The sequence below is a fragment of the Chiroxiphia lanceolata genome, chromosome 10, assembly GCF_009829145.1.
Source record: "Chiroxiphia lanceolata isolate bChiLan1 chromosome 10, bChiLan1.pri, whole genome shotgun sequence".
NCBI lineage: Eukaryota > Metazoa > Chordata > Aves > Passeriformes > Pipridae > Chiroxiphia > Chiroxiphia lanceolata.
The window spans coordinates 14,977,313-14,992,119 of NC_045646.1; the positions used below are offsets into that span (position 1 = coordinate 14,977,313).

The window sequence follows — 14,807 nt, forward strand, 5'->3', positions numbered from 1 at the left end:
CCCCATCCTGCTGAGGAGGGGAGAGTGAGAGTGGCTGGCTGGGCACCTGTCATCCATCCAGGGTCAGCCCACCACAGTTACCTGATTGGCTCTGGTTTGTTTGTGCAATTTATTTGAATAGGCAGCCTTCAGTCGCATTCTGTTAAACTAGAATATATTTCAGTGAGTAATGTTATAGAGAGTGCCCTCAGGGATGTATGGAAACGTAGCTTAGCTCAAATCAGCTGGGAATGTCTGTACTTGTCACACCCAATCAAATCAGACTAGCTGCAGGTATCTCTGACCACTGATACACAATCAGACTGATAAGATTTAAGATCAGAATTAAGAACACTGCTTGCAGTCCTTGCAAATCACATCTAAGGGGCAATTATTCAGCCATGTTTTCTGTACAAATAACCGAATTGGCATCAAAGTTTCTTCATTTCAAAGACCTACTGGGAACTCTTCAGAACTGAAGTACAGCCTGGGATGAGTCAGCTTGTTTTGTGAGCTCTTCCAGATGTTTTTTCTTGTCCAAATAACCTTTCTCTAGTGAATAAGACAGATTTTTCTGAGACCAAGATAATTTCATACAGAATCTAATTCTACTTACAGCGACAACTCCCTTTTAGTTTAAAATGATAATATGATACTATTTCCCTTGAAAGGTTCCAAAAGAAAGCTCATTTCATCCTCTCTGGATGAGATACTGTATATAAGAGTCTGTCTGGTTCTTGCAGTCGATCAACATATTTTTCAAGTCTCCTGGCAGGGAAGAGAGAGGAGGAGTGTGTATTGGAAAGGTGGGGGAGAGCCTGCCATTTCATTTGCTGGGTACCCACCAATACCTATTCACTGCCCAAATCCTTTCCAGAAACACAGTATTGAAGAGCACAGCTATCTCAAAGAGGCAGAGGATTTGTGACAACAGGATAAACTCCATACAAATTCTGTTATTCTTTGGAGATCAGGTTGTGATTAAATGAAAGGAACCTGTTCCTAGAATGGACTGCATGTTTTCAGTGGCTACCCAGGAACACAAGGAAAGACTGAAGTCTCTCATGATCCCTCTGTGAACTCCTCCAGAAGCTGTGTGATACAGTTCAATTGGAATTTCATCATTCTGACCTGCTCTAAGCCTTTTTTGATTTTACTAAAAAACAAAACTGCTTTGTACTGCAAGCCTTGATCTGTTAAGACTCAAGTCCTTAAGCTACTGATTCTGTTAGAACTGACAAAATTCTCCACAAAATTCTTTTGCATGTGTGTATGTGCGTATATATGTATATACACTTCTGGGTATATGGGGAATTATCCATAAAGCGCATCAAGATAACGCAAATGTTATTAAGTACTCAAAATTTACATAATGCCCCAAGATTTTCATATCTTACTGAAGAGGAGCTGAGAGGCACCTTTTGTAAACATTTTAATCAAATGTAATTTTTAAGTTTATTTTTTTCATACACAGAAACCCCCCTCTCTCCATACCCAAGACATTATTTTCAGTGTGCATGTTTCACCTTTTGGACTAGGAACTTTAATGTTTTCAGGATATACTTTTGTCACTTGAGCAAAGAGAATAATTGATAACAGTAGCATACAGCTGCCTTCCTTCAGTGCCAGGCACAGCAGAAGAGACTGCATACCTCTAGCTACTGCATTTCACAGCTACTTAAACGAGAGACTCAGCAAATATCTTTTCTTAGAATTTATTTCAATGGTTATGGGCCTTTTATATTGGTCACAATCTCATTCTTTCTCTCTTCTTTTTCTGTTCACAATCTCTATCTTGCTCTACCCATTTCCCTGAATTGAGTGACCTCCTGCACTTCTGCTGCAGTCACCAGTCCTCAGCTCTCCCATCTGAGATGGAAAGAAATTATTTCTAGAAATAAGCTAAGACTGGAAACTCTTAACCCAATCTCCTGCATTCCCTAAAGCCAAGAGATACCCTGATTTCGTCTCTGCTACACACATCTCTTTGCTACCCTTCTGACTATGTTGGGACAAAAAGAGGAGGTGATGAGGACAAGAGAGAGAGATGTGATGGTTCTGAAGTCTGAGAACACAGCAGCTGGCAGAGTTTGGGGAGCAGCAATTGCAGGAAAAAAACATATGTTTTAGATGGCACATGCCTAATACAGACGAGATCTTATCAGATTTTTAGTTGATGAAGTTTATCAGATCTCCACTGAGATTTGTCATCTAAACATTCAGAAACCTTAAAGATTTGCACAATTTTGCCACATTTTCACATTTTGAAAGATGTGTAAGTAACAGATGGGTAATTTCCTCTTTCCTCCCCTTAGAAATGACAAGTCTGAATTTCAAAGTGGTACAGTGAGAAAGCTTTGTAATTATGTGGCTGTAAGGTTTCTGTCCAAGATAAGCACAAATGTGTTCTCTCTATACTGGATCTGCAAAATGCAAAAAAAAAAAAAAAAAAAAAAATAGAAAGGTCTTCATGGAAATTGCAAATGCAACATGGAAATGTAGCCTCAGTGGTGGCATTTTGGCAAAGTCACAAGTGGTAACTGAAAGAGAGGAAACACTCAGGGCAGCAGTTGTGCAAGTGGCCCTGAGAGAGGATAATCTGACAATGCTTCTTCATTTCTACTGTGTTGAGGGCAATGGGACTTATGAACATTTCCTGTAAAGACCACTGTACCAAAGAAAGAAATCCAGGCCTTTTATCAGATTGCTCTTAATGCATTAGGTACTTTGATTTTCCCTAGCTAATTGCTAATTATAATGATCTACATATGCTGAACGTAATATGCATATGTGTATGTTATTTGAATTCCTAATGAACATCCACCACATTTCTGGGAAGACCTAGTGACATTAGAATTTGGATTTTGAAAAGCAAGGTTTAAATATAATTAAAACTTTGAACAAAGTAGCATCTCAACAATACACTGAATAAACTGATATTCATATTTTTCTCCTTAGTAATTTCTCCATTACAAAGTCTCACAAAAATTAAAGCATTTTCAATTTGTATCCCCATTAGTTTAATGTTTACTTTATTTTCATTTAAAAGAAATCAGAGTTCTTTCTTTCTACGTTGTTCTACTGATCTGTATAGCAAGCACAGCCAGAAAAGAGAGTGAGAGAAATGAGAATAATAGAATGCCAAGCAGGCTGCTGTGCCCTGCCTCAGACACACTGGGAGAGGGTTACAGCTAGATGAAAATATTCCTAAGGAAAATGTGTCAGCCTCCTGAACCATTTAACAATGTATATCTTCTTTATTACAGCATTTTTATTCCTAGAGAGTAATGTTAAAGGTATTTCTAAACTCTCGTTTTAGGATATTCAGTTTTACATTCTATTTGTAGTGTTAGCAGGACTCAGCCCATAGCTAGGAGAGTGTTTTCACTGCAATGATAGAGTGAGGTGAATGCAAAAGTTTCTGAGCCAAGACTCCTACATTCTAGTAATTATGAGGGTAATGAAGCTAGGCAGAATTATTTTCATCTTATTAATAGCTGTGTTTAAGCCTCATAGAACTGCCTGTCTAGGGAAAGTATTTATTTTTTAACTAAGTGGTGGAAATTAATGTGTTATACTAAATGTTTATCCAAAAGTCAATGGAGTCTTTAAAAAGCCAGAAGGAAAAATTGTCTGTTTGACTGCCTATCATTTTTGTGAGATTTTCCACAGTGCATTGGATAGGCCAATAGCATATACCTTAATTTTAAACAAAGGAAGGTGTTCCTTAACTCTTTTAATCTTATCATTGATAAGTAGTTCATGATCAGCTGGCAGTTGTGTGTTCAAAACCTTAGCATATGCACTTATGAATAATGCATTCTTATCAAAGGAAGAACTCCCATCCAGTATATTTGTATAAGGTCTCTTTGATTAGGTGATTTATATTTAGGAAATTGCAGGGTTAGGGTTAGGATTTTATTATCCAGATTATTTTCAAGATTTTTCATTAGCTTTTAAATTATTCTTTAAGTGGCATGTGTTTATGCAGCAAGGCTTAAAGTTGACTTATCATTTGAAACTTCTGCACCAAGGATAAAGAAATACAGACTTCCAGGTGTTTTGAATATAAAATCCCCAAAGATGGAAGTCAGAGCTATAGAATGAGTGCGTGACTGTGTGTGTGTTTTCTGGTTATCTCTTCTTGTTATAATCTTCAAAGATAAAGAGAATGTTTTAGTATTTTGATTGCCTTAGAATTTGGGGCTGAAATTCTATCCACATCAACTTCACTGGCTGAGTGGTGATTCCTTCTCTTTGTTTTATTTTACCATGAGTAATCCCCCAGAGTAAAGGGTATTGGCAGGTGTCATAATCACTACTGACTTAAGGCTTGAGGAAAACAAATTCCACAAGGTTGAGCTGCCACATCTCTGCTCTCAGCAGCCCCAAGCTGCTGAAATGAACCCCTGAGGCTCTGGGTAGCCCGTGACAGTTCAGAATGTCTTCAGCCAGAGCAGCCTTTTACAGCTCCCAGGCAAGGAGAAAAGGTACAAGATGGATGCAAAGCAACCTTTCAGCCCATCTGCCATCCTGCCCAAGTCCCATCCTCTGACGGACTACACAGTCTGCCTCCAAACACCCCTCTTGCTCATGCTTTGTGCAATTGCTTTCCAGTCAGTATTTACTAGAGAGATAAATCCAAACTCTTTTTTTTTCACTTTGAAATAAGTCTGGATCTATTCCTCTATCACCTTCTCAAAAAATCTGTCTTTAAATAGCTTTTTCTCTAAAGAGACTTAAACGTACTATACTTTCCGAGCACAGTGGATTTTTCCAGTGGATTATTATTAGTACATGTTGGGACTTGTTGGATTACACTTGCTTTGCAGAGCACTGCCCAGTAATTTTGTTTTAATGTTCTAACTTTAAAGGTAAAGCAGAGATGTTGAAGAACTTCAGGCTACAGAGTGGTAAGGCAGCAAGCAATAGGTAATATGAATTTTTAAAATTTCAGCCAGAGCTTGGATAAATGAGGAGAGCCTCAGGCCCACTTTTCTCCTACAGGAATATTACTGACATTCTCTATGCAAGGCTGACCAGCTTTTCTGGCAAGAGAAGTGCCTTCCCCTAAGGTGAAATTTCATTCTGTTCATTTGCTATATTTGGGTCAGGAACAGAGACCTACAATTCAGAATATCCCTAAATCCCCACCCTCAGCTCCAGTATATCAAGAAAACAAAATATGTAACATGTTTTGTTTCTGACATTATCACTGCCAACACTAGAGCATACAATTCACATCTGGATTTATTTTAGACTTTCTTATAACAGTAGCTGCATTTCTTGTCTTCACTTGGATACATTTTTAAAAATGAAAATTACCATGGCAACAGCTGCAACCATTTATTATAAAGCAATAGAAGTGGAACTAATATTTGTGAGAGAAGCTTTGTTATCAGGATAGTATTTCATTCAGACAATGCCCAAGTCATTTTTCCCTAGCTGTTCCATTTTTTTCTAAAATATAGAAAATATTTCCAATAATGAAATGTAGGTGGGATTGAACAGCTCAGGAGATTAAAAAGATTTTCTTCTTTAGATTACTGGCTCATCTCAAATCCAGATTAGCAAGAGGCAAAAATTATCATCTGTCTGGTGGGCACATGAAAAAATCGATAAGGATATCGAGCTTTGAAAATCCCATTCCCATAACAGCTCTGTTCCCAACTGAAGTACGGGACCAGAAGACTGAGTACACAGGGTGTGTCTTCACTGGGGGAAAAAATGATGTGACCCATCCTTGAGAAGTGCTAATGTGCAATGCAAAGGAAAATTTCATAAGCAGCTTGCAATGCTAACACAAAACAGTTCAAAGAGAACTCTCCTTTCCTCCATGTCAGCTGCAATGGACTGTGTTACCTGAGATAAGTGTTCCCCTGGTAAAATGTGGCTAAAGAGGGACTTTTGGCACAGACCTTGAGGTTACATTGCTGCAAGTCAGGATTGAGGAAGGGTCATCTAAGGCATGGTCTGGGTACCTTAGAAACCACACGGCCCATTTTGTTTGCATCTCTTTACAATATTTCTCAGAGCATTAATATTGTTTAAAAAAATCTCCACAAGGGTCTGGGTGCAAGATAGACAAACTGTACTCCAGATATTGAAAAGCTACATGAAATGTAGATTTTTCCCATTTAAGTCCCTTCTGACTATGATAAAATCTCCTTTACATGCACAGGTTATACAGGGATGACACACCATGTTGTGGACACATACTGAGGATCACATTTCTTCCTATTTATTACACATTAGAGAGTCTTAGGCAGGAATGAGGGAGAACACTGAAACAGAAAAAACTTTAAACAGACTTTCTTACTCCTTTCACTCTAATTTCTATGGGATTCACTGTACCTTATCTTCATCAATTACACTCAGCATCAGGTCTCCCAGTGTACTGCTCTGCACACAAGTCTCAGGATCTTCCTAAGCAGAGGCCACAGAAGAATAAAGTTTTTTGAATATTAAATAAGAACCTGCTGTAAATGTTCTTCCATTGATCAGCTAAGCAATCTGATATTAACTCTCCACCCATTTGTTCAGATTCATTCAAGGGAATTTCAAGGAAAATTATAGTGTACTGTAGTGCTGTTTAACCAGCTAAATCTCAGGGACAAGTTGATTTAAACCCTGGAGGAGGGTGAGGTGAGCAGGACTGTGAATTTGTGAAGGATGAGAACCAGCTATTATTCCAAATGGAAGGCTGCTGTTCATCCCTGGTATTTCACACCGCACACAGGTGTAGTGAGTTCTGCAGTGTTGTGATGATGAGTCAAACCCTAAATGAAGGGAGTGCTGTCTGGCATAAAATATACATCATTTTCTGTTATTTCAATCTTAAGATGCTCCTGAGAAAAAGCATGGGTTGTATAATTCTGAGAAAATTACTACTCAATAAAGGTTTAGCGCAAACTGTTTTAGCTTAATCTCTGCTAGTTACCCACAAGGGCAAAGGATTTTTTTCATGGCTAACCAAGCTCCTTAAAACCTCCCTTAAAGTGTTGGGGTCATATTCTGCTTTTTTGTAACACCAGTGTAAATCTAGAACAACTGCGTTGAATCAGTGAAGTTGCTTCAGATGCTCATCATTGTGACAGTAATTTGAGGCAGTTTCTCATCTAGAGAGCTGCAGCAGAATGACAGCAAATCATAGTAATTTTGATGCTGCAGCACCCTAACACTCCATGCAGGCAACCGCCAGGCTACATCATTTTATCAACAGGGAGGTAGAGTCCAACTGACGTAGATAAATGTCATATTTGTTTGCAAGAGTACAGTCACTGCGAAAGACAAGGATAGTTGAAAGGCTTCATTATCTCATCCTGGAGTTATCCCAGAAATTTTAGTACAAAGGGGGAGGGTTAATTAAGACCACCCATCCTTCCAGTAATCCCCTTCCCTACCTCTTATGGACACATCAGTCAGTGTCTCATTAGCGTGCTCTGATGTTCTATTCTTTGCACTCTGTGTAGAGTAAATTAAGTCCCACAGTATCATGCTTTGCCACTTTTGCACAAATAAAGCTAAGGTGTGGATCGAATTAGGCCTCCAAGAGCACATTAAACTTGCCTATGCTGACAGAACACTTGAAATTACACATTGGTTCGATTTTTGTCTTTCAAGAGTGATATATCATTTTCACTGCAAATCCTTACTCCAGGGTCTCATCACCCTGCACTAATGGTAAGAACTGTCACGTAAAGGGAAGGTTCTGTAAAGGTTTCTGATAAATATTTATTAGCTCTGTTCTAAGTAACTTTGAAGGCTAGTGGCTCACAAGTCAAGGAATTGAAAGGCAACACAAAGGTGAAGAATGCTATAATGAGGGAGAATAATGTAAAGCTGATAGGAGATAAAAATCTGACTGTATATGAAAAAAGTAAGTGCTGCACACTATTGTTAGAGAGATACAAATCTTTAGATCATGTTACAAGTTCAGATGGTTGGGTCTAGAAGTACAAGAGCTGGGAGTGGACAATCGCTCTCAACTCAGATGTTGGGGGTAGGGAGGCAAAAAGATTGCTTAGACTCACAGACAAGCACCAGCAATAGTGTTAACACATACAGCACATCTAATTCCCTTAGTGGCACAATTATCATGATGCAGCAGTTTTGGTTCAAATAACACAGAAATCTATTTGTTTTTTCCTCCAGATACTGACTGGAGAAATTTTTCCTTGTTTATTGTTTCTTGTTAAGTCAGAAGGTTGGTTGTTTGCACCTTTAACAGTCATGTTTGCTATGCAGAAAAAAAAAAAAAGTGTATTTTTTACAGTACTGTTCTAATTCGTAAGTTCCATTTTGCAAAAGCATTGGTGATTACAGAGAGATCTGCAAGGAAGAGGAGAAATCCAGCTCTTCATATTAACACAAAAATAATTTACTTTTATCTTTATCTGTTCCTTGGTGATTGATTCTTTGTTTCTACCTTCTTAGCACTATGTACATCTTCACAGTTGATGAAGCCGCTAAGAGCTCCCTAAGTGGGAGGACAGACTTCAAGCTGCTCTAGGTACACAGGCCTTTTCTCTCCATGCAGGGTTTGAAAAGAATGGAAATTAAACAGTGAGCTGCATTACAGTTGTGATATCCAAATGGGAAAGGATCATTTTTTCAGGCACATAACTGTGTAATTTATATGCCTTTTGATATCATCAGCTCATAAGTAAGGACAGTCAGGCTCAGAACAGAATGCAGCACGTGCTGTCATAGGGATCCACTATCAGCCATCTGCTTTCTGCTCATGTGCTTCATTCCTCTCAAAGATATGGGACAGGAAAAGAGTTGTCACTGGAAAGTATGATCAAATAGATTTATGAAAATTAGACATTTAGAAGCAATAGCAGTCATTTGAGAATGACAACACCAAGCCACAGATATATGCAAACACATTTGACTATTAAAGCCTTAGTTTTCTTTTACATAGATTTTAAACCCAGGTTTTCTTTCTGTCAAAGATAAAAACAGGATGATGTTTGCCTAGAACAAAGTAATGAGGAGTTAAGATACTTGTACAGATGACAGCACATACCATTTCTCAGATGCACAGGGGTAGAGAAGCTCCACCCCAGATCAGAGATGAGTTTAGATTTGAAATCTCTCAGCCTGCAGCCCCATTAGCTCCTTGCTCATTGTCAAAACTATCATCTCACCCCTCCCATTTGTGTCTTTAGTGATTGCAGGTCTGTAGTGACTGAGTTCTGGTCAGGATCAGAAGGAGGGGGGGTGTCCAGCACCTCTGTCAGGAGGGACTTGCAAAGGTTTTCCCTGGGCACCAGAGTATTTGGGTTCAACCCCATCAAGGTGAGTGAGTTACCAGGTACTTTTAAGGTAATGGTGGTGGAATTTTCAGGGCAAGAATGGGATCACCACAATAGATGGTTTCCAAGGGTCCCTAAGGAGGTAGAGCAGGCTTCCTAAAGGTAATGGGTGGGGAGGCAGAGAAGGAGGAGGGAGAATGACAGATTTTCTGCAGTTCCCGATTTTGGGGATCAATGAGAACTAAGATCTGCATTAGGGAAAATCTACCTGGAACAACACAAACTCCTTGTCCTTTTCTCTGACAAACTGCTGCTGTGTGTCAGCTCAGGCCTGAACACAGAAGAAAACAGAAAATAGTTACCAGTGTAAAAAATGTTTTTCATCAGCTGCCAAAAATGACTCCTGATGAGCTAAACTGATTTCTGATGGCCCAAGTGACAGCACAGAGTCACTCAAATTCTGCAACTGCTGTGTAATGCTGCTGACAACTGTAGTAAGCTACACAGTTACATCAGCTCTGAGAATGCTTTGTGTCACCTAAAAAGGAGCCTGAGTCCATCAGTAGAATAAACCTATGATTTTTTATGTTAAGTGGAAATCTAGCAGAGTGTCTGATTTCCTATTTTCATGCAGATAAATGGGAAAACGGGTTTTCCATAGGGTCTGTGACAGCTTTACCTTTCCAGCATGAATGCTTGGACATATGTCATCAGCTAGTCTCTTTGAACTGATAGCAAATCCTTTTGGAGAAAGGTTTCCATAAACACTAAAATCTCATATACAACAACAGTAAGTGCTAGTGTGGCTTAAAGTCATCAAAATGAAATGTTCTGTAAATAGTTTATAGAGTCTGGAAAAGCCTACAAAGGAACAAAAGTAAGATCAGAAAAGAGAAGAAGCAAATAAGCCATGACACAGAGAAAAAGGAACAGACTGTAATCCAAGATAGAAAATAGTTCCTAAAACAACTGCTAGACCTTCTTCTAGAACTAAAGCAATAGTACTAGTAGCAGTGTGCTGAAACCAGGTTGTCAGTAGAATAAAACCCATGATGTACTATGTTGCCAAGGAGACTAAAGTTTTGGATATCCAGAAAAATGAAGGTTCAAATACTGGCCATTCCAGCAGCAATTCAACCACCAGTACCTTTTCCTTTATCTTTTGCAGATCTTACACACATATCAATAGAAAGCTTAATATGTGTATTTCTGTGAAATCCATGTTTCAGGAACCTTAAATATCTAAAACTATGCAAGTATTATCAGGCATATATTCCAGAAAGACAGATTTCCTTACACAGAAGGACGTTCAAAAGATTCATCTGTGTTCTTTTAGTGCACCTTCTGTGCATTTGCATTACTTATTGATCACTGTTTTAAACACATCTGAAAAATACAGTGTTTGTCGTTGGAAATTTTCATCTAGAGGATCTCCATGTATTTGCCTCAAACTACTGTTACAATTGGCTGCCTAAAGTCTTCCCATACTGATGTGTCTCTGCTTAGCCTTAACTGTCTTCAAACCTTCCCTGCTTCATACGTGCTTTTGTTGGCTTGGCACACTCACGTCCCAAACCTCCTCATTTGTTTTTATTTTTATAGTTCATCTACTTGCTCTTGCTGTGTGAGGAGCTCTTTTGTGAGGAAGTCTGGAAAGCTTTACCAACCTAAAACTTGCCAAGAGAAGATGTAGGTGTCTGATGCCATCCATGGGCTTTCACTTCTAGCTTGTAGTTCAAACACTTATACTGTGGGCAAATTACAATTCTGTCTTTTCAGCTTTCTTCTAACACTTTTAAGAAAACTATATAGTTAAAAAGTTGTGTGGGAACAGAAATCGTTCAGTTCAATCCACTTCTCTTAAAGATCCAAGTTTTCTAACACAGTATAGTGACCTATCTTTTTCTGTATAATTATAATGTCAGGAAAAACAAACTTTTTTCCTTGTTAAAAATAACCTTGAACTCTAGAAGCCTTTTTTTCTGGCCTGTTTTATTTTTCTTAATTAGCAGCTGATGAAATTGCCATTTAATTCTATAATTATTTATTGCCTGAGGGAGATCTCACTTCATTCAATGAAGGTATTTTAAGGAACATCTGACCTTTCTGTATTTTCATGTATTTTTTCTTCACATTATTCCCGATTTTCTTCTGCGCAGTATTACATGATAAAGTGGTAAATAGGAAGAAGGCCACTGGGCTAAAGGAAGCCCTTTGATTTAGCAAGTGGAAAGAAATCTTCCTGTCCAAAGATAATTAGCTGTTTGTTTTCATGTTGTTCAAATAGACAGGAGGAGGAAGAAAGGAATAAAACAGTCTGTTTACTGGTTCTTTCTAATAATTGATTCCACGTCATTCTACTGGAAAATTTCTGCTGTTTACAAACATTCTCCTTCTGATGCTTGAGTGTATTTTCTTCAGCACATTACCTTTTTCTAACAGTCATCTGATGCAGATGTTGCATCACTTTGGCTTATATCAAGAAAAGGAATCTTTTCCATTAGTTAAAGGATAATCCTTAAGAATAATTGAAGATGTAAAAAAAGGAATCAATTAAGATGTAACTGGAAATGTGACTATGCTTTCTACTGCAATAGCACTCCCCTCATGCAGACCTTTCATGTTAGATCCCTGCACAAGTCCATAGAATGAAAGTGTTTGTTGTGCTGAGTTTTCATCCTAACGTGATCTTAACAGAGGAGGGGAAGAAAGAAGTGCAATAATTAGCGTGGTACAACTGACACAAACTGCCAATCCTTCTATCTGCTTCAAGCAAGAGCAACCACCCTAACTTGCAATTTTTTTTATGAATAAATATTGCCTAGGTTTCCTTTTTGAAAGCTGTGAAAACACTTGACCCTGTCCAATGTTGTTTGGTCTAGGAAGCACAGAAGAACTGGAAATAAAAAGATATCTGTTAAATAACTTTCTAATATAGAAAGTACTGGCTAATCCTTATAAGAACCAGCAAGGAATCTAAGTATTATTTCTAACTCCAACCTGAAGGAGAGGCAGAGGTTACCAAACTTACATATAGACAAACAGTAGAGACTGGAGCAGGTGTTTGTGAGATACAGCATGCAAATAAAGCATGTCTTTGTCATTAATTCTGTTCATTTATCAGTCTCTAAAAAGGTTTTCTACTGCATTTATTTTATGCATTCCCTTAATCCACCTCTGATACAAATTTACAGAAATAAACCCTTTTTTTCTTAAACAAGTTCAGCAATTAGAGAGCCTATAAAAACTAAACACAGTTTGAAATTTCGTATCAAACTCTCCCGCACTGCTTATTAATGAACTGCAATCAACCCCTTTTGTAGCAGGCACAGAGAGCAGAGAGCAGAAATGGCAAGTCATGCCAGCACGCCTCTTGAAGTGCTCTCTGAGGAAAAGGAAGAAGAGTAGAGGAACCATAATTTTAATTATGGCTCTCTCCAGTGTTAAACTTTGCAATTTTGTTTTTAGGTCAAATAATTGGTTTGGCAGGAAGTACTGGAACAAACAGGATAAAATCCTGTTCTGCTAAATTACAGCTTATATAGAAAAACTGCCAGGTAAATTAGTGTGTATTTAGGATGGTTGAAAGGGTTAAAAGTTAGTGTTAAAGAAGAAATATATTCAGAAAAATAAATAATGGGTCTAATACAGAATAATGCAAAGTGAAAATCTGAAGTAAATACTCTTTGAGCTGCAGGGAGACGTGAGTTCTAGAAAGATTTAGTCCAGGAACCACAGTTAGCACAATGAGCATGTGCTGTATTATGGTGCTTTTAAAAAATCCTGGGGTTTCAGGGCATATTGAGAAGAAAAATTTCCCAGTGAGAATGAGTCACTTCACATTCGTTCCTGAAATAACTATATTAAGAATAGGATGCTTTCTTCTAGTTTGCTTCATACCTGAAAGCTATTGGTAAGTTGGAGGGCAAACTGGAACCCTAATTGATCTTAATAAAGTCAACTTTTCTTCCTTTAATGTTAACATATTTAATAAAAAGTCATTTAATGACTAGAGTTTACATTTGACTATTAAACTTTCACTCTGTGTCAAGATTTTTTTGTTTTACTTTTTATTACTGAGCATCCCTACCATGGGCAAAGCCCATCAATGTCACAGAACCATTTTCCTCGATTTTAGGCTGACCTCTCTGAATTCACCACAGTGCTGTCAGCAGTACCAATGGCAAAAAAGATCATTTCCTGGTTTATAATTCACTAAGCCAAGCAGAACAGCAGCTGAACTCTCTGTATACTTGTTTGGGGCAAACATCAGAGAATAAAGTGGCTGCTTTGCTGTCAAGACAGACCTACAAGCTTTAGATCTAACAGTTCTGGTTACACTACCAAATAGTTCCAATTTTATATAACTAGCTAAAGCAAAGCCCGCCCTAACAACACAAAATACACTTACTAAATCACACTATAACCATACTGTATCACAGCTGATAGGATTCTGCCAGTTTAGGGAATGCATCTGTGACTCAATATAGTTCTTTATTTCATGTGGGGTCTAAACCAATACATTTTGAGTAGGCCAGAGGTGAAAAACGTTTCAGGAATAATCTGAAGGCAAGAGAAACAAAGAACTATAACTGACCCCTGGTCTGAGAGAGTCACAGTTGAAAAAGGACTGAAAATGTGGATAGCAACATGTTGCTGATTAGCATTTCCTCTGCTAGTAATATTTTGTATCCCTCTATCAATAGCACTTTCCACTACAAATAATCTCACTAGTTTTGTAGTGGTGCTAATCAGCATAATTGGAGAGAGCAGATTTTAGGGCTTAGTTACTTCTGTTGTAGTAGATGAGTATTCGTCCCTCATAATTATTGGTGCTCCACCACATGCCTTGAGAAACCTTGTGCCATTTTTTGCAGACTGAAAGCATGAAAACTGTTTCCACATATCTCCATGTGGTTTGAATGCAACTATTTAAAAAATCCTTCAAGCAGAACTTCAACTCTAAGCCTTATTTCAAAGTGAAAGACTGCAAAAATCCCATTTTTAATATGCAAAAGCTTAAAATACTTACAACTTTTTAAATTTCTAAATTTTTAACGCTTAAAATACTTATCATTTTCCAGCAATCCAAGCTGCATTCTGGAATCCAATGCCGAGCTCAGTACATTTTCTTTGACAACTAACATAAAAGACCTACAGTACTCAAAGCAACAGAACAAAAAGATCTAAAGTGTTGCTTAATTAGTTTAGGAGGCTTAGAGCAATTTTTCATCTGTTAAATATAACATTTCAACAAGAAAAAAGAGATATTCATACAAGGAGTTACTGGTGTTCTGGGTAATAATTGAGTGGTGGCAAATAACAACCCTGAGACTCTCAAAAATTATTTAATGCACAGCCCATTTGCTTTAGTGGCATCATTTCCTTTTCAAAAATACCCATGAGGGCTGCACTCAGGGGTGAGATACAGGAGATGACCTTTGACAACTGCAGCAGTTTCTTTCTGTGGGACAACATTCATCTTGTCCACAAGGTTTCCTATTGCCGAGCTCTTGATATGGCTTCAGCTCTAGTTATGAAGGGTTATACCAAAAAGGGAACTACTTT

The 14,807-nt window shown here is 38.0% G+C and overlaps 1 protein-coding gene across 1 annotated transcript in view; it reads left to right on the forward strand.

Moving 5' to 3' along the window:
- Positions 1-14,807, forward strand: part of SLC9A9 (solute carrier family 9 member A9) — a 182,751-nt gene that overhangs the window by 58,352 nt on the left and 109,592 nt on the right. The gene's annotated exons all lie outside the window — the stretch shown is intronic.